Genomic DNA, 22,641 nt, shown 5'->3' on the forward strand with positions numbered 1-22,641 from the left:
AGGCAAGATTATAGAGAATTTTTTTAGTTTCACTCTTAAAATGTATGTAAACAAGACACATGAATTTTACAAATCAACATCTTCAACTGATACAGAAAATGGTAAGTTTCAAATGGAGCATCAAATTTTAAAGTTTCTGCACAAAATGAGAAACTATCATCAAAATGAAAAGACATTCTACTGAATGAGAAAAATCATTTGCACATCATATGATAAATATACATAAAATTCATAAACTCAACAATAATAAACAACCCAATTAAAAAATGGGCAAAGGATCTGAACAGACACTTCTCTAAAGATATGTAAGATTCTTCAAGCATATGAAATACATTCATTAGCTCTTCTTATTAGTGAAATGTAAATCCAAATGAGATGTGGAATATATACAAAATGGAGTACTACTGTACTTTATAAAAAAAAAAAAAGATGAAAGCCTATCTAGGCTCTAAGATGAACCGAGACAGAATTATTCTTACTGAAATAAGTCAGAGAGAGAAGATAAACACCAAATGATTTTACTCATATGTGGTATATAATGAAAGCAAACAAAGAGATAAACTAAATTAAAAACTGAACTTTTAGGGGCCTCCCTGGTGCCTCAGGGGTTAATGTCTCAGTGCTATCAAGCTACTGCCAGCCACTGCTGCTTAACCCACATGGTGTTGCAGACCTCCCCTGTCTCACCTGCCGCTCCCCTCAGCAGTGTATTTTAGTAGATCTGCCTGTTCTGCTCCCCACTCTGTCTCTGGTGAATCCTCTCACCCCTGTACCTCTGGCCTACACTACAGTTCTTTTATGCATAAATAAATAAAAATAAATCTTAAAAAATAAACTGAACTTTTAGACTATACAATCAATCAGTGTTTAGCAGAGGAGTAGGGGGAAGGAGGGTGGGTAAATATGGTTAACGGGATCAATTGTATGGTGAAGAACAAAACTGGACTTTTATAGATAAATTTAATGTAGTATATAATAGGTTGATTTTTTAATGATGCACACCTGAAATTTAATATTATGACACAATTTTAACAAAGAAAAATTAAATATTTTTTTAAAATCTGAGTCTATTGATCATTTACTATAAAATGCATACTTAGTTTATAAACAGTCTCTTATCGCCCTCACAATACATAAGGTAGTAATCACATTTTGCAGAGTATGACTGAAGCTCAGAGAGGTTAAGTGATTTATTTGCTCAAGATCAAAAATTGACAAGTGACCAGGTGGAGATTCCAATCTATACTATGGCTTAGATTCTAGAATTATCTTCACTAAGTGACAGCAATGATACCAGTTACTGAAATTGTTGTGGAAAACTGGTAAAATTAGAATTTGGAGCAAAAACCCAAGGCTTTAACTCTCAATTAGTATCAGAATCAAAGTAAAATCAGAAACTTTCAGGATTTAAAATCATCCTGGTAGTTCTTGGTGGACTCAGTGGCAGGCATCCTTGAATCATCCTTGTACTCACTATCGGAAATACCTGATACAGCACTTTGTACATAGTGGATTCCCAAAAAATTCTTACAAAATTGAATTAATTGACATGCAAGAATTACCTTGACCACATTCATATATCCTTTTACTGTTGTACTAGAGCATTTGTCTATTCTGCTTAAGTATAATCTAACTGCCTGTTCAAATGTAATACATTTGACTTAATATGATAGATTTTGGCTCAGACTCTATAAAACGGTCAACTGACAGAAAAATAAGAAGTTGGAATGCTGCCACATGCCTTAGCATATAAACCAAAAATTCCCTCAATATTTATGTATCATTCTTTTTAGCATTCTATGCAGAGCATTCTTGGATAAGCCTATCCCAGTTTGAAGGAAAAATATATATACTTAAAATTTAAAGAATATTTGGCAACACATTTTCATTTAAGATAGTCAATTCTTAGAGAACAGTTTATTACAAGTTTTTCACAATTATTTTCTAGATCTGTATAAGTTTTCACATGAATAGAATGGAATCAAGCTTAAATATCTATCTGTGGAAGATGCTTACCTGGACCAAGCCCATCATGGCCTATGACAATATGGCATAAATCTCCAAGGTGCACAGCTTCCACAGAGAAGATGTCAGTCTATTCCAAACCAAAAAGAATAGTTAATATAAAACTTGAGTCTGATTCCTAACAATAACAAAAGTAAAAATCAAGATACAATCGAAATGCACTATGGAAAAAATTCAGTTCATATACATATCTATGCAAATTAAAGAAGTAAAGGAAAATCAATAATATTTGTATATAGAACAAGCTTTCAAGTATATCCCATGCCCCTCTCCTCCTAATTTTTCATCATAAAAACATAAATTTGGGAACACTCTACAACTGTTATTATTTAAATAATATTAATAAAATTTAATAAATATCAAATATAATAAATGTTAACATTCATTTAAATACAAAAATTCTTATCTGCCTTACGATGGGGTATTTTTTAATATTTTGGGGTTATTTATATTTGTACTCCAGTGATTTATGTATTTTGAATATAAATGAAATTGAGGAGTCAGGAGTGGTGAGAGTGGGCATTCTTGTTATGTATCTGATCTTAGAGGAAAATATTTCAGCCCGACACCATTGAGTATGATCCTAGCTGTGTGGTTATCATTCATGACCTTGATTGTGTTCAACATAGTTTTGGAAGTCCTAGCTAGAGCAATTATGCAAGAGAAAAATATAAAAGAAATCAAGACTGAAAAAGAAGTAAAACTATCACTACTTACAGATGACATCATAATATACATAGAGACACTTATATTAAGCCTAGAAATGAGACATAGCCTGAAAAAGTTTAACAGGTCCTAGATATCGATGCTCATTGGTGAAGATCCTTCCTGTACAAAATCAGCCCCTTAAGACTGGATGTTTTCGCAAATGCTCAAATTTCTAGCAAAAACCACATGGCATATAAAGAAAAGGGAAACACGTCTAAAGCAAAAGAATAAATTAAAATCCAGAAATCAGTGCTTAAGAAACCATTCTATGAATATCTTAAATATGTTCAGTAAGCTAAAGAATAACACACAAGATCAATTAAAAATCAGGAAAATGATATAGGAACAAAGCAAGAAAATCAACAAAAAAGAAAGTAATTATAAGAAAGCATGAACAGAAATACTGGAGTAGATAAATACGTTAAATGAATTGACAAATTTGTTATATGGTATCAACAGCAGAAATGATCAAGCAGAAGAAAGAAACAGTGAAATTAACCATGAGACATTTGCAGTCATCTAAACAGGAGAAAAAAGAAATAAAATTTTTTTAAAAAGTGAGGAAAGCTTAGAAGACATACAGAGTGCTATCAGAAAAAAAAAAAAAATTCATTGTTGAAGACCAAGAGGTGTACATAGAGAGAACGAGGCAAAGATGAAAATTCATACATTGTACAAAAATGAAAAATGATGTAAAAACCATATAAAATATAAATAAATAAATCACTTTCACAGTTTAAAAAAATTTTGCAAATAAAAAAGGAAGAAATAATAGTTGAAAACTTACCTATTCTAAGGATAGAAATGTATATATAAATATAGAAGATCCAAGAATTCAAACTAAGATAAATCTAAGGAGAGTCAAACCAAGACACATTATAATAAAGTAGTTCAAATTTGTAGACAAAGAGAATCTCTTGAAAGCAGAAAAAGAAAAGTGACTTATGATGTGCTAGTGAACTTCTATAAGTTTACAAATAGAACTCCTGAGCAGATGATACAATTTATCAGAAATCTGGTTGCAGCAAAAGTTGTACTAAGAGGAAAGTTTATAGCAATACAGGACTATCTCAAGAAACAGGAAATTTCACAAATTAGAAATTTAAGTTTGCATCTAAGGGAACTAGTAAGATTAAACAAAGCAAAAAGTTAGCAAATGGAAGGAAATAATAAAAATTAGAGCAGAAAATAATGAAATAGAATTTGAAAAGACAATCTAAAAAAACAATAAAGTCAAGAGCTGGTTCTTTGAAAATAAAAAAAATTAGATAAACCATTGCCCAAACTCACAAAGAAAAGAGACAAAGTGCACATTAGTAAAATAAGTAGTTACAGAATATTCTATAGACATAAAGGACAGTTGTATTGCAACAAACTGGACAACCTAATAAATACATTCTTAGAAACATACAACATTCCAAAAATGAATCAGAAAGAAATAATAAACCTACCCACAGTCACTAAGAGCGAGGAAATTGAAATAGTAATCAAAAGTCCCCCTAAAACAAAGGCTTATGATTGGAATTCAATGCAATCAGTATCAGTATACTGGTGACATTCTTTAAAAAAATAGGACAAAAAAAAATCACAAAATTTATTTCAAGCAACAAAAAACCCTGAATAGCAAAATCACTCCCGAGGGGAGATAAATATGAAGATATCACAGCTCCAACTTCAAACGTTAGGGCAAATTGATACTAATTAAAACTATTCGGTATGGAATAAAAAGAGATACGCAGATCAATGTATCAGAATTGAGAATCCAGAAATAAAACCACACACATGGAAAGCTTATTTACAACAAAGGGGTCAAGAGCTCATATTGGAGAAAGTCTCTTCAATAAACGGTACTTGGAAAATTTAAAGAATTAAACTAGACTACCATCTCACACCATACACAAAAATTAATTCAAAATGGATTAAGGAGGGAAGAGGAGATGAACATGGAGGCGGGGAAATGCTGCGAGTAAGTCCTCCCGTTAAAAAAAGTTAATAGGGAGAAAGAGCTGCAGGTCCTTGCGAAAACGAGGACATGATATAAACAGGCGACTCTGGCAAACAGCCCGAAGAAGAAAGTTGCCAGAAAAGAGGAATAAAGGAGAGGAAAGCTCAGAACCCTGCTACCCTCCCCCACCCACAAAGCCAGCACACTCAGACCAAAAAAAAACAACTAGAACAAACTACAGATCAAGCTGAACTGTAAGTGGAAAGGAACTATTGCAGGCACCACACCCTGTGAACAGGAACTGTGGAGAACCTTGCGGGAATCTCCACTGAGGTGAGCCAACAGCTCTGGGCTCCATTAGAGGAAGATAAGGACTCACAGAAAGACCTACAAATAGCCCAAGGCCAGCCAGTAAACTTGTGCTGCAAAGAGGGCACACGCTAAAACCATACATGGATCGCAGCTGCCCAGGCTCCTAGGTCCCTGGGGAGACACGTGGGAACTCTCACTGAGGTGAATGACCCTCAAGGGTAATCAATAAACAGGCACCCAGCCACAGAAGCAGGGCACAAAAGGCGCCATATCTGCAGACACTGAACTGGGCTATCGCACGCATCCCAGATATGAGGGCTTTGGAAATGAGGCCCCGGACACAGAATTTGGGGCGTGGGAGCCCTATGACACACAGCACAGGGCAGACACAGCACCCTACACCATTGAACCATTCCACAGCCACCCCCATTTGGTTCCCCGAAGACCCCCAGGGAAAAAGCACAGCTCTGGAAGGATCCTAGGAAAGATCTCTGGCGCCACCTAGTGATCAGAACAAAATCACTAACTTCCTTATAGGTGGAAGCCAGGGTTCCAAAAGCATCCTTGGGCTCTGAGAGAGAGTGGGCCACGCAAACGGGGTTAAGAAGGGAAATAAGGTGTGCAGCAAGACCCCATTCTGGAACTGAGAGCCAGGCACAGGATTCCGGGTGTGGGACGTACCATAAGAGTGGGCACTGAACAGGGTGACAGCCATTGTTTTGGATCTGAGACCCTGAGATTGAGAACTAGAGCGCAGAATTCAAGGCACGGAATCCAAACAGCAGCGGGCACAGCACTGTGTGAACACAAGGCAGACACAGCACCCAGCATGAGCAATAGCCCCTGTGTCGAGGTGCTCCCTCCCCCCCCCCCATTTCTCAGAGAACTACAGGGGGAAAAGCACAGGTCATCAAGTACAGGTCTCTAGCGCCACTTAGTGACCAGAGCAAAATCACCAACTAGCTGATGCCTGCTGGACCTGAGTAAATACAGAGGAAGGGAACTGTAAGAGACAGTGCCCAGCAACACAGCCACAGCATCAACACCCTGGTGGAGTTTTTGGCTACCAGTGCTGTTCTCAGTCTGGTAAACAGTTTCCAAGACCCCTGAGGAAGCAATCCAAAGAGATGCCCGCCAATACCAGTGGCACAACATCCCCAACACATAGAACAAATTAGAAAGCAAACAGCAGGGAGAAGGAAAAATACAAATAACCAAGCAAGCCCACAGGAGAAGGACACAACACAAAAAGAAAATCAGTCACCAGAGCTCAACGAGATGGAAGAACTTCTCTGCCTGTCAGATAGAGAATTAATAATCATCATGATTAAAAAGTATGAGATGACACAAACAATTAATGAACTGAAGAACAAAAATGAGACCTTAAGAAAGGAAATAGGTACCCCATGGCCGCTGAGCAGGAGCCGGGCGAGCCCGGGAAGGGAAAGATGGAATTAGAAGATCATGTGATGTTGGAGTAGGAGGATTTTTCTTAGTGACTTTAGGATGCTGGTTCCATTGTAGGAATAGCTATGCAAAACAAAGAATCCAGGAAAGAATTGCCAGAGAAGGAATTAAAAATAAGATTTTTATATGAAAGTACCCACTTTGATCCTGAAAGAAAACAAACCAATGGCAACAGCAGCAGCTGAGCAATCTCAGGCATAGAACACCCAAATACAACGGAAATCAGTGTGAAAAAAGATGAGAGCAACTATAAAAAAACCTATCTTTTATGTACCATAAAACCTTCAATCAATTAAAAAAAAAGGAAATGAAAGAAAAGGAGGAGACTAAAACATTACTGGAGGAGACAAAGAGCTCTTGGAAAAGCATTGAAAACAGGACTGAGGAAATGTAAGAACAGATCTGTACTCTTGAAGATACAGAAATAGAAAGAAACAAAAGAGGAAAAGAGAAGTGAAAGGGAAGAATAATGAGAATATCCTCAGACAACTATTAGACTCCATGAAGAGAGGAAATGTAAGAGTTATAGGCATTCCAAGTGAGGAGAGAGACAAAGGATCCGAGAAATTATTCAAGGAGATAATTAAAGAAAACTTCCCAAGTATGAAAAAGGAGATGAACACAGACATACAAGAAGTGATAAGAACACCCAATTAACACAATGAAAAGAAAACTACACCAAGACACATAATAGTAAAGCTTGCAAGAGTCCACGACAAAGAAAAAATATTGAAACTGGCAAGGGGGAAGAAACAGATAACCTTTAAGGAAAAATCAATGAGGTTAAACTCAGATTTCTCCAAAGAAACACTACGGGCAAGAAGAGAATGGAATAACATATTCAAGAAACTACAAGATAGCAAATGCCAGCGAAGAATACTTTATCCTGCAAAGCTCTCCTTCCTTTATGAAGAAAAAATATAGAACTTCTCTGACAAACAGAAACTCCAGAAATCCATTACAACTAAACCCTCACTCCAAAAAATTCTACAAGTCCTAAAGCCAAAACCAACTGAGGAATGATCAAAAAGAACAGAATAAAGTGAGGAGTAAAATCACAAAAAAGACAAACAAAATGGCAAATACAGATGCCAACATATCAATATTAACTCTAAATGTGAATGGATTAAACTCATCAATAAAAACAAACAGAGCAGCACCCTGAATTATAAAACAAAATCCATCCTTCTGCTGTCTCCAGGAAACACATTAACCACAAAAGATAAACACAGACTGAAAAATAAAAGGTTGGAAAACAATCCTACAAGCAAATGGACCAAAAAAGAAAGCAGGAACAGCCATACTTATATCAGATGAAATAGACTTCAAATTTAAAAAAGTAAAGAGAGACATAGACGGACACTACATTATGATCAAGGGGACAATATATCAGGAAGATATACACTCATCAACATATATCACCAAATGAAGGAGCAGCAAAATATATCAGACAGTTATTATTAGCTCTGAAAACAGACATTAAAGAAAATAATATATAGTGGGAGACTTCAACACCCCACTCTCACCAATGGACAGATCAACGAGACAAAAAATAAAGACATTAGAGCCCTAAATAAAGACACAGAACTCATGGACTTAACAGACATCTATAGGACACCACACGCAAAAATATCCTAGTACACATTTTTCTCAAGCATGCATGGATCATTCTCCGGAATCGATCACATACTGGGCCACAAGACAAACATCAACACATACATGAAGATCAAAATCATTCCACCTATCTTCTCCAATCATAAAGGCATCAACATAGAATTAAATAGTGAAAAGAAAAAAAGGAACCCTCCCACTTCATGGAGATTAAAACCCACTACTGGAAAACCACTGGACTAATGAAGAGATCAAAGAAGAAATTAAAAAACACTTTGAGTTGAATGACAAGGAGGACACCACTTTCCAGAATGTATGGGATGCAGCAAAAGCAGTAATAAGAGGAAAATATATAGCAATACAGGCTCACATCAACAAACAAGAAAGAACTCAAAGAAACAACCTAATCTGACATCTCGAAGAGCTAGAAAAAGAACAACAAAAAACCCTAAAGCCAGCAGAAGAAAGGAAATAATAAAAATCAAAGCAGAAATAAATGAAATAGAAATTTAAAAAACAATCCAAAAGATCAACAAAACCAAAAGTTGGTTCTTTGAAAAAAATAAATGAAATAGACAAACCTCTAACCAGGCTCACAAAGAAAAAACGGGAAAAACACATATAAATAGGATTATAAATGAAAGAGGAGAAATCACAACAGACTCAGTAGAAATCAAAAGAATAATCAGAGATTACTATGAACACTTACATGCAAACAATTCAACAACCTAGAAGAGACGGACAAATTCCTAGAACAATATAACCATCCAAAGCTGGACAAAGAAGAAATAGAACATCCAAACAGACCCATTACAAGCAGCCAAACTGAGGCAGTAATCAAAGCACTCCCCCAAAACAAAAGCCCAGGCCCAGACAGCTTTACAAATGAATTCTACCAAACTTTCACCAGTGAATTAGTGCCTATCCTACCCAAACTCTTTCAAAAAATTGAAAAAGAAGGAATACTACCAAATATGTTCTATGAAGCCAAAATTACACTAGTACCAAAACTAAACATAAACAGCACACAAAAAAAAACAAAATTACAGGCCAATCTCCCTAATGAACACTGATGCAAAAATCCTCAACAAAATCCTTCCCAACAGAATCCAACAATGCATCAAAGGGATAATATATGACGATCAACTGGGACTCATCCCAGGGCACAAGGATGGTTCAACATATGAAAATCGATCAGTGTAAATCAACACATCAACAAAAAGAAAAATAAAAACCATATGATCATATCAATAGACAAAGTTCAACATTCATTTATGATGAAGGCCCTTGAAATTCTAGGGATAGAAGGAACATACCTTATCATGATAAAAGCCATACACAACAAACCCACCGCCAAATTATTTTCATTGGTGAAAAGCTGAAGGCCTTTCCTTTAAGATCAGGAACAAGACAAGGATGTCCTCTTTCACCACTGCTCTTCAATATAATACTGGAGGTCCTAGCCAGGGCAATAAGACAAGAGAAAGACATACAAAGAAACCAGATAGGGAAAAAAGAAGTAAAACTATCACTATTTGCAGATGATATGATACTATACATAGAGAACCCTAAAGACTCCACAGAAAAACTACTCAAAATAATCAACCAGTTCAGTAAAGTAGCAGGATACAAAATCAACACACAAAAGTCAGTAGCCTTCCTATAACAATCAATCTGAAGAAGAGAAATCAAGAAAACCATCCCTTTTATAATTGAAACAAAAAAATCATATAAAATTATAAATCAGAGACATACTGCAGGGGAGGAGGAGGGAGAGGGATCAGAGGGAGGGAGGGAGGAGCACAGGGGACTGAGGTGATGGTGCACGGGTGCATTGGTGAATGAAACTCTATGGGGACTACACCTGAGGGGGTGCAGGAAGCAAATATTTTTTTAAATGAACAATTATGTAAAAAAATAATATAAGAAAAAAAGGAAAAAAATGGATTAAAGACTTAGATGTTAAACCTGAAAATATAAAATAAATAGAAGGAAAACACATAGTCTTCTACACATCAGTCTTAGGTATTTGGTATCTCTAATGGCAAGGGAAAGAGAAGCAAAAATAAATAAATGTGACTTAGCAAACTAAAAAGCTTCTGCATAGTGAAGAAAACTTGTGTAAAAATGAAAAGATATTCTGCCAATTTGGAGATATTTGCATAATATACATTCTACATAAAGGATTAATGTCCAAAATATATAAAAACTCATAACACTCAACAACAAAAAAGCAAATGACCTGGTTAAAAAATGGGCAGAAGAGCTGAACAGAATCTTCTCCAAGGAAGATACACAGATGGCCAACAGGCACATGAAAAGGTGTTCATCATTTCTTATTATTGGAGAAATGCAAATCAAAACAATCTTGAGATATCACCTCACACCTGTGAAAATGACTATCATCCAAAAGACAAGAAAAAATTGCTAGAGCGATGTAGAAAGAAGGGAACCTTATACCCTATTAGTGTGAATGTAAACTGCTGCAGCCATTATGGAAAGTAGTATGGTGAGTTCTCAAAAAATTAAAAATAGTTATTCCATCAAATCCAGTTATCTCATTTTTGGATATTTCCCCCAAAATTGCAAAAACAGTAATTCAAAGAGCTATATATGTAACCCTGTATTTATTGTAGCACTATTTACATTAGCCAAAAGTTAGAAGCAAATTATAAGTGGCATTCACTAATAAGTGAATAAAGAAAATTGTTATATAAACATAATGGAATACTCTTCAGTGATAATGCCAACAAAAAAATGAAATCTTGTCATTTGTGGCAATAATGGATAGACTTAGGGGGCCATTATGCTCAGTGAAATAACCCAGACAGAAAAAGACACTATGATTTCACTCAGGTGAAATATACAGATATACCAAACATATTAACTAAATAAACAAAAAGAAACTTTTAGACTGCAAGACCAATTAGTGGCTACCAGAAGCTAAGGGGAAAAGAGGATAGGCAAAATAGTTGAAAAGGGATAATGCTATGGTGAGGGATAGATTTGGACTTTTAGAAGAGAACTTAATATAGTATGTATCTACTTGGTGATACTTAGCAATGCATACCTATTAACTTACATAAAATGGAGCCTCCCCAGTGGCGCAACGGGTTGAGTGCTGTGCTGTGAAACTGTCCGCAGCCTCTGCAGCGCAGGTTCAATTCCCAGCTGGCCAGGGAGAAACCCACATGGCTTGGCAGACCTCTCCTGCCTTGCCCACTGCTCCCCTCAGCAGTGTCTTCGGTCTGTCTGCCTGTTCTGCTCCCCGCTCTATCTCTGGTGAATTCTTTCACCCTCCCATGCCTGTGGCCTATACCCCAGTTCTTGTATAAATAAATAAATCTTAAAAAAATACCTTACATAATACTATAATCAATGTTACTTCAATAAAAAATAAAAATGAAAGGTTTTTAAATGCAAAACAACAAATAAGATAGTAAATTATATGTATTTTTATCACAGTATTTAAAATAATCAGACAATTTTTCTACTTACTTGCCCTCTTAAAAAGTTGAAGGAGCTCTTGGATCTAAATAGTTGTCTGGATCCTGTATCTCCCTTCTCCCCACAGATAGAAATGTAGATATTTGCTACAGTTCCAGCATTCCAAGCATCACCTGTTGCCACATATACTTCATATACTGTCACTAACAACAAAAGAAAAGTAAAATTTATATGCCAAGCATTACTCACATGATAGAAAAATTACATGTATCTAATCCAAGAGGTCCAGTTCCAGATAAGGTAGAGTTATATACTCCAGCCTCTCCCACTGCATATATCTATAAAATCTTGACAGAATGAATGGACTATGTGAAGACACTGAAAAGTAAATAGTAGCAGGGAGATTGGCTAGGAAGTTCAGAAGTTAAAGTACCAAAAAGTGTCAGTAAGTTTACTATTTTTTCATCCTTTGATATCTCCCATCTTAGACTCTGTGCACCAAAAACCTGGAAGCACACATTAGAGGTCAGATGTAAGGGGTTCAGAATAAGCCTGATCACATTGACTCAAGAAGCAAGAAAGAGAACTCAAATACATAGAAAAGATAGTCTACTGGGCCTCCCCTGCTGGTGCAGTGGTTAAGTGCTGGGCTGCAAAGCTGCCTGCAGCTTCTGCAGCGCCAGTACAATCCCCAGCCACCAGCGAGGTTACCACATGGCGCGCAGACCTCTCCTGCCATGCCTGCTGCTCCCTTCAGCAGTGTGTTTCATCAGTCTGTTCTGTTTCCTGCTCTGGCTCTGGTGAATTCTCTGACCTTCCCACACTTCTGACTGTACCCAGTGCTTGTATAAATAAATAAATAAATCTTTATTTATTGATAAATTAATAAATAATATAATAAAATAAATATAAATAAATAAATATAAAATAAATCTTTATTTATTAATAAATTAATCTCATATTCCAGCACCCACCAAGAGAAGTACACAGGAGCCAATCTGCTGAGGGAAAGGAACGTTCACATCTATTCAGAGCAACTGGGCTTCAATAGGCTGGAGTCAAAGTTCTATTTCTTTCTTCTGTCTGTCCTCCCATTACTGAGCCCAAAACAGAGAAAACCTGTAGAAGTGTATGAAAAATAAGCAAAACTAAAGAACTAGCTAATCAGTCATGACCTGAAGTAGGAGCCAGTGGAAAGCAAAGTAACAAAGAGATTATAGAGAGGAAAGAAAAACTTTCAATTGTTTATGCACTCCTGGCTGAACTCCTAAGCTAAAAATGCTTAAGTCTGATCCTATTTTGCATATTAAAGATCTGGCATCCAAATTAATAAATAAGCCTTCACCCAGATCCCAAATTCACCCCTAAATTGTACTGTAAATGATTTTAAAACTCAACTGACATTGGAACCACAGACCATAAATAACAGATTAAAATGTGTGACCTGAAGCTAACCAGTGGTCAAAATGCTCATTAAAACAAAAATATAAACATTTTCCCTAGGACTTAATTAATACCCACTGTTCAGATAATATGCATATTATCCAGGACATAATTCAAAATTTTTCAGCATATGAAGAATCAGAAAAATCTCAACTCACATGTGAGAAAACAATGATTATATACCAAATTGAGATGCCACCACTGTTGGAACTGCAAAGAATTAGAGTGACTATGATACAAATGATACTGCAAACAACCTGAACACTCTTGAAGCCAATAGAAAAATAGAAAGTGTCAGTAAAGAGACAGGAAACTAAAATGGAAATTTTAGAGCTGAAAAAATACCATAAGTAAAATTTCAAATTCAATAAATATAGCCAAGAGCTATATTTAAATGAAATGAAGAGGAGAAAAGAAAGCATCAGTAAAACTTAAAATCAGATAAAATAGTTAATATCCAACCTAGCAACAGAGAAAAAAACATTTAAAAAAATAAACAGAGCCTCAGTGACTTGTTGGGTAATAAAAAAATCCAATACTCATGTAAAACAGCATCTGAAGAAGAGAAAGTGAAACTGAAATATATTTGAATAATTACTAAAATCTCCCCAAATTTAGCAAAAGGACATATACCAACAGATTCAAAATGTTCAGTAAATCACAAATATAATGAATAAAAAGCATGCATGTCCAGAAACATAATCATCAAACTTTCAAGAATAAAAGACAAAGAGAAAATGGTGAAAGCAGTCAGAGAAAATGGTATACTACTATAAGGATATAATGAATCTAATGACTATGAATTTCTTTATTAGAAATCAGAGAAATAAAGAAAGTGGCCCAACATTTTTAAAGGGCTCAAAGCAAAGAACTGTCAATGCAGAATTCTATATTCATCCAAAATATTCTTTAGGAATGACAGTAACATAAATACATTCTCCAATAAATGAAAATGAAGACAATTTTTTGCTAGAAGACCTGATCTAAAAGAATTATTAAAGGAAAGTCTTCAGAGAAGGCAAATGAAAATAGAAGGAGTCTTGGAATATTATGAAAAAAGAGCAACAAAAATGAATCCAGAGAAAAATAAATGAAATGAACATGAAATTGAGATCATCCACTTATCATGGGGCATAGCTACCTTAAAGGAGGAATGATGCCACCCACTTCCATAGGTCCCCTGAGTTTAATGAAAACCTATTTGTAACAGTCACCTGTGTACCAAAACTTGAGTGATTTCTTTTTTTAACAAAAATAGTCAGTGCTAAATACGGTATTAATATCACATATATCTACTTTCTTGGACATAGCATAGAGTAACCTTTCAAAATCTAAAAAGGCAGTTCCTGAGTCAAACAGGTAGTTATGCTAGAGTACTTGTGTGCTGGGATGATTTCACATTTGACTGGTACAATTGAGTCCAAGTGCCCCAAAAGGTCAATGTAAGAAGTTGAATCCGTCTGGTGTAATTTCTTACATTTCATTAGACTCTCAGAAGTAGGATGTAAGAAAACTCAAGTGTGAAGACATAAAAGGAACGAGAACTGGCCATAAGAAGCCTCAAGCCACCTATCATTAAAAATTCAAATTCTTCATGGTTCACTCTCTACCCTCACACTTGCTTTGATCCTATCTCAATGCTGTCACCTACTTTCAGAAGCCCCACCTTATCAACAGCTCCATTCTCAAGGGCAGACAATGAGGAAATATTCTAATTCATGACAGTCACAAATTCCCTAAACATGCTCTTGTTTTGTTTCTAAGATCACTGAGAAATACTAGGAGAAGTGGGGAGGATTAAAAAGCTGTGGAAACTTGGGAAGTTTACTGAATCTCTTTATGCTTCAGTTTCTGAGGCTGCAAATGTAGTACTAACAGTGTTGCAGTTGTGGTGTTGCTAAAAAGAGTAGAGTGAAATTGTTAAATTATTAAGGAAAAAAAAAAATCCCACCAACCTAGAATTCTGTGCCTTGCAAAATTATCTGTAAAAAGTAAAGGAGTAACAGACTTTCTCGGGCCTCCCTGGTGGCACAGGCGGTTGAGCGCCGCACTGTGAAGCTGTGTGCAGCCTCTGCAGCGCGGGTTCGATCCCAGCCGGCCAGAGAGAATCCCACATGGCGTGGCAGACCTCTCCCGCTGCTCTCCTCAGCAGTGTATTTCATCAGTCTGCCTGTTCTGTTCCCTGCTCTGTCTCTGGTGAATCATCTCACCCTCCTGCGCCTCTGGCCTGTACCCCAGTTCTTGTATAAAAATAAATAAATCTTAAAAAAAAAAACACACCAGTTTTTCTACAAAATAAACAAAAATACACCTTAAAAAAAAAAGATGTGGTGTACATATATATATATATCTTTTTTATAAATATATATATATATATTTACCACACACAATATTGGAATACTATTGGAATAGTAGTATTCCAATATTATAGTATTTTTATAAATATATATATATATTTACCACACACACTAATGGAATACTATTCAGTGATCAAAAAAGATAAATTTATGCCATTTTTGGCAACATAGATGGAAATGGAAGGGATTATGCTAAGTAAAATAAGCCAGAAGGATAAAGATAAAATACTGGATGGTGTCAATTATATGTAGAATATAGAGAAACCAAACAAAGGATTAGACAAAGACAAACTTTAAAACCAATCCTTGAAAACTGACCATATATCTGGGATATGCAAGAGAGGAGGGGAGGAGGAGGAAGAAGAAGAGAAATAAGGACATGCGTTGGGGAGCATAATGTAATATGGGGGAGGATTATGAGTGCTTTGGTGGTGGGAGAGCTACAATTACCACACCTGCGGGGAGAAATCTTATGCTGTCAAAATATTAACACAGACATAATACAATGGTATTTCATTAATTTAAATAAATAAAATAAAAGCCGGCAACTCATCAGAATCATTTGGGAAACTTAAAAATTTTCCTTCCAAAGGGTTTCACAACCAACAATGCTGATGTGAGACTTGTCTTGCAAACTGTCACAGGGCAGGAAAAATAAAGAGACGAAGTTTTTCAAACAAACTCTTTAACAGTAGAATTCAGCGCCATATACAACAAAACTTCATTTTAAGGGAAAACAAGAAAGAGCTAGAAAAGAGAAGTGGAGGGATATATGAAGGAAGAGAGGAAGAAAGAAATAAATGTATTTTTATGTCTCCTGCAGCTGGTCCATAGAAGCACTGCCTTATTGATATGGTTACAATAAGTACTATATAATGAATAAACATGAATGTCAAGTGCTTTCTCTTAGAAGCCATGAAAGTAATAGCTGTAGTTTCATGAAGGAATTAAACTGCATACAGTTTATATTGAGAGTGAGACGAGCAGAACTGAACCCACAGATCCTTGAGAAACTTTGAGATATTTGTGGAACTCTGCCCTATAAAGCTATAAGCACATGTTGTATATTCCAACCACCTACATAGACAATAAAAGACAATTCTAATGGAAATGTGTTAAAATTATGATTAGTGTAAACTGCATTCTTCGTAACAAAATTAAAAGAAAACTTGTTTTTCCTTTTACCTATTACTCAATCCTGTGTTACAATTCTGATAACATTCAAAATAAATTGGTAGCTGAGAACCAGCAGCAGACTTGGGGTGCTGCCTCTGTTTGTTTCTTACTAGTTGGATCAACTTCTTCAAGACATTTAGCTTCTCTGGAGTATTGAGTCTCACCCCTAGAAGATGGGAACAAAATACACTGCACTGCCTGCCTCACTCAGTAGTTTGGCCCAGGTAAGAAAATAATGCACAAATGTCAATATAAACCATAAATTACTAGATATGTAGGGACTTACTAGGCTTCATTTACTTTATTTATATTGACTTCTCCTAAATCTTTGGAGATTTTTTACTTTACCTGGAAAAATTGTTGATTATATTTCTAAAATGAATGTTTCTTAGCTTCATGATTTGGAAAAATGAGAATAAAAATAATAAATTAATAGAATTTTTAAGGGTCAAAAAAAGATCTAAAATCAATCATCTTTGTTTCTACCTTAGGAAAGTAGAAAAAAGGGCAAATTAAACCCAAAGTAAGCAAGAAAGAAAGAAACATAACTTAGCAGAAATCAATGAAATGGAAAACAGGAAATCAATAGGGAAATCAATGAAACCAAAATCTGATTCTTTGAAAAGATCAATAAAATTGTCAGGCCTCTAGCAGGCTAACTAAGGAAAAAGAGGACACAAATTACTAACATCAGAAATGAAGAGATCATTACAGATTCCATGGAAAATTAAAATAATAAAGGAAAACTGTGAGCACTATATCCACAAATTTGACAACTTAGATGAAATGGACTAATTCCTTCAAAGACACAATCTGTCAAAACTCACACAGGGAGAAATTCCACCTTTGTAAGAATAAAAAAGATATTGAAATCTGTTGCAAAACAATGTTAAATATTTAAGATTCCTAAATAAACACCTAAAGATATTTAAGACAGTAGATTTATCTTTTCATTTTTTTTAAGGGAACATTGGTTTACAACACTGAGTATGATTTAGATGTATAGATTCACACCTCTTTAGATGTATGTTACTGTATCACACAAAAGCATAATCCTCTACCACAATCCACTGGACTGTGGATTGGCTCCCCCCTCCCCACCCACACATACTGGTGGCCTCATTTCTGCAGTCAAATTTCTAGGGTTTTTTTGGGTTAATTTTTTCTTTTATTTTGTTTTTTTTTATATTTCACTTATGAGTGAAACATCTAGTCTTTATCTTCCTCCTTCTCACTTATTTAGCTCAGCATAATCTTCAGTTCCATCCATGTTACCACAAACAGCATGATTTTATGCTTTTTTAAAAACTTGAATAGTATTCCTTTGTGTGTGTGTGTGTATATATATATACACTATATCTTTTTTACCCACTCACCTTAAAACAGTGAATTTGTTATGTTTCTTACTACATAACAATTAAAAATTAAACATAATTTAAAATACCTCATGCAGCCTGAGAGAGCTCACTAAATCTGTAGATTTCTTAGTAACCCTTGTCCTCTACAGGGAAATAATTCCATAATTACAAAACACTTTTTTTCAGGTATACATAATAATATAATTGTTACAGGAAAACACTTTGAGACTCCTTTTACTTTAAATGACAAATACTATATTACCCTAACTCATTATCAACTCCAAAGTACACAATATTAACACAAAAGACTAACTAAGGAAGTCCTTCATATTTCTATCACTTATTTCTATCACTTTACTTGTCTGTAAAAAACATCATTTCATACACTGCATAAATCTTTACTACAATATTGGGTAAAAGTATGGCTGATGTGAGCGATCATTTGTTAAAATTACACACACACGTACATTACTGACCTCGATAACAAAAGGTTCATCAAATTTATAAACAGCACATGCCAGTATAGAGATAGCATATAAGTTTCTCCAAGCCATATGGAAAAAATGAAAAAAGGGAAGGTTAATAAATCATAAGTACCAATTATTACAAGGAAGCTCATGTGTTTTTGCAGAATATATGTCTTCTGAACATATTCTGTATGTATTTGCAAAATATGACTCCTCTGAACAGAATTTTACAAATTAAAATGAGAGATGAAGAAAAAGAAAGTGGCCTCTGGATCATTAACAGCAGCAGGTAAGAAAAGGTGAACATTTCCTCCTGGATGAAGCAAATGGGTTGATGAGGAAGAATAGTAAAAACAATACTTATAAACAGTGAAAAAATGTTTATGAATAGTGAAACAATACTCATACAAGCCTACATTTTTCAGCAAATGAGCTATTGTTTTAAAAAATACATTAACTTTAGAAACTTAACAGTTTATTTTAAAACCACAAAGGAATCTTCAGTCTCTGCAAGTATTTTGCCAGTGTTCCCTAAAAAAGTTGAAACAAGTTATTGTTATATACCTAAGCCTAATGTTAGAGTACTTGACATTGTTGACCTTATTTAATCTACAGATAATATCTATCATCATCTTTTTCTTTAGAAAACCAAGATATCACATTTTAGTAGAAAATACCCTGGATTTGAGAAAAATATACTTTTATCAATTTCCCATTCAAAAACCATATATCCTTTTCTATTATCATCAAAATCAGAGGTCAGTAGACATAAGAGAAAACTGCTCTTGTGCATTGTATAATAAGCAGTAACTGCTTAACCCTGAATTGAGTTTATTTCTCATGCATATTTATAATTGGCTTTTACAAACCTCTGATTTGGGTCACATACTTAAAAACTTATGGAGCAGTTCCATTTTCATTTCCTCATCAAGGATATAAATTTTTCAAAACTAAGGTAGATCTTGGTGGGAAAGGCATGTGCTGACTTGTCTTTCTTAGTCCTGAAGTAACTTTATTGGAAATGAATTTTCTCTTGACATTGTAGTTTTAATATTTTGACTAAGAGGCATTTCAGCTGACCTTCCTACAGGGGTAATTGTTGACAAAAGCATGTTCCTGTTATTAGTACACAAAATAACTAAAAAGCATTTAGGTTCAGTTGTCACATCAGAAGAGGTAACTAATAAGCAGGTTTCACAACCATTCTTAATTTAAGTTTCTAAATCACAAATATATAAAATAAATAGTTTCTTATTCATTTAGTCAACATGTGTTTATCAAGTTTCCAGTCCTTCAGCCTTTGGGCAAACAAGTTGGATTTGCATTGTCTGGCCTTGGGCAGTATACCTGGAAAGACAGGTTCTCCTTTGTTTAAGATAGGAAATTCTCGACAGATTGCCCCATCTTCTTGATCTTGTGCCAACCATCGTTGAACAGGTATATAAAACTGCTTTCCAGAATTCCTATTCCACAATTGTATCTACAACAATATTTATTGCAAAAAAAGTAAGAATACTTAACAAAGAGTCAAATAAAAGTTATCGCCCAAGCCTAATACTTAGCATAAAGATTATTTTAGCCTTCTCTTTTAAAATAAACAACATCATTGAATACTTACAAGAAAGATATTACAAGTGATATCTTCATTGCAAGTACAATGGCATTTATTTCTCCATTTTGAAATTTTCTATTTCTCCTTTATCTATTTTGAAAGATTAAACATGCTAATTTCCTCCCAACTTTTCCAAGTGCTATCAATATTTTTAGAAATGAATGAAATTCAAGTAAAAACTATGTGTTTGGGTAACTGTCCCCTCACAGAGCAGCAGCATTGGGAGTGACATGCGACAAGAGAGAGATTACTCAAAGTCCAGATGGGCAATGAGAATCCTAATGGGTTACACCCAGAAGTAATATACAGCCCTGATCCAAAGGCAGTCTCTTATTAATTTAGAATCAGGTTTGAAGTAGGTGGGCAAGAACATAGGGAATGCATATGCATGGGGATGTGATATTGGGGATGCACTAAAGGTTGGTGTAAGCTGGGGTGGAGTAATCAGGAGCTATTGCTGGGGCGTGGGGGTTCCATTAGTCTTTCTAGTCAAAGCATATTACCTCTATTCTCTAGTCTTATCTAACTTCCTGTTAATCTTTACAAGAAAAGTGTTTTAGTTGATCTTGCTAATCTAACCATAATATGTGCCTGCTATTTTCAGCAGATACTAATTTCCCAGTATGTTCCTCATATCCAGATTTTTGTCCTTGGTGAGAGGTCTGCTGCCTAGTTAAAAGTTTAGCTGACCAGCAAGGACTCTGGGCACTGAGGCATTAACTCTGAAACAAAGAGGTCCAGGGATCCCACAGGTGACTATTATAACATTGTAAATCAACTTATTCTAGAATTAAACAAAAATGTTAACAAATTCTGGTCAGATCACATACATGATATCAAAATCATTAAAAAGTATACATTATGTTTTTTGTTTTAATAGCCAGTCTTTCATGAATAAGTTATTAACATTATTTTAAAAGTTTCAATGAGGTGTTGCTAGTTTGTTAGTTATATTCATCTCACTGTCCTTAAAATGTTTTAAAACATATTTTCAAGATTAATGTGTTTATGGAATTATGTTATTATAAAGGCATATGTTCAGCCTCTAAAGTTACTAATTCTGTAGGTCATGGTAAAGCCTATAAATTTCACTCATAAATGTATATTAAGTGTGATTCTGATACGATCATACTTTTTGAAAGGCTCACTAAAAACCAAACAGAATTACCACTGCTTTGCATGGATGCTTGATGAAGCCATCACTATTTGATTTGGTTATTTTAATTAAAGCCCAAGGCAGATCATTTAAGAAATACAAAATAAATCAACAATCGATTCTATATTCTCTAACTAAACTTGAAAGAATCAAGATGAAGGACCTATAAGTGATGTGATTGTTTTATGAGCTATGAAAATGTATCATACTGCTATAGTGAATTCAGTGGGTTTTTTTTTTCAAATTCCTTCAAGTTTTAGGCATAATTTGGCTTACTTGAAATTTTAAATTTTAACTTCTAAACTGTATTATGAGAATAAAACTGAAAATTCCCAACCCATTAATCAGCATCTTAATTTGGCCATATGCATAAATTATATGAGGGTTTTATAAATACTCAAAATAAAACTTTGAATCAAGAACATCTCTCTTCATCACTGGTACTCCAATACAAGTGAGATAATACTCAGGAAAACAAGTTGTCTTACAATGAGAAAATGTTTGCCATAAAAAGAAACATAATAGAAATTTTCAGTCTCACTTTTTTTGTCCTTACTCATCTCTAATATTACAAAATCTTTCCAGTTAACTTAATTGCTGTCTCAGCACCCCAACCTCATGAATATAAATATAATACTGCTTATTGTATGTCAATAAAATGAGATGGCAGGAGCATTAGTAATTTTCATAAATTAGTTCAGATTACTAGGAAAGTAAAAGTGAAAGATACTATATGTAATCACGTATGTACCAATATGAATATCACACTTCAAAAGTTCTATATAAAACAAAAGAATGATTATTTTGTATAGAAGTCAGACAGAAATTTTGGATTTTGAAATCTAACTTGTATATTCTGCATCTTTATAAGGTTTTACTTTTTCAGAATATTTTCTGGTTTTAATGAGAATAGGATAGCATTATTAACAACTATGTTTCTTTTAATAAAATAAAAAATACATTTTCATTTTCTTACATATTATAAAACTGTAGAACCAGTTTGATAGGAATATCAGGAGTTTGAGTAGATATTCTTTGCATTCTGAAACCTTACTTAGTCAGAGATCATTTATTTTAAAATGACAGGAGGTATAAATATGCCATACAAAAAATGGATGATGATCTGTGTGATTTACAATATTGAAGATCTACACTTGTTGGCAATCATGGCAATAAGTAAAAATTTTAACATGGAACAATGTAAAAAATTTAAGCCTATTTTTACTCCTAAAAGCACTCAGGAAGCATTATTTTGCTTATATTAAACAGACTAAATTTGAGAGGTAGCATTCAAGTCTTGCTGATTATTATTCTACCATTTCAAATGAACTACTTTTACAATATCTCTGAAGCAAATTAACACCCAATGTCCAGTATTCCAATGCCCACATATTAAAACAAATATGTGTAAATTAAACAATGTACTTTTAAGCAAACAATAAGAAGAAATTGCAAAGGAAATAAAAAATACTTTAAAAACCTTCCCTTGGCAAAGAAAAAATACTTGGGAATTTGTATAAATTTGTTTGAGACACTAACCTTAATTAATTAGGGATC

The sequence above is a fragment of the Talpa occidentalis genome, unplaced genomic scaffold (assembly GCF_014898055.3).
Source record: "Talpa occidentalis isolate TD23 unplaced genomic scaffold, MPIMG_talOcc4v2.1, whole genome shotgun sequence".
Lineage (NCBI taxonomy): Eukaryota > Metazoa > Chordata > Mammalia > Eulipotyphla > Talpidae > Talpa > Talpa occidentalis.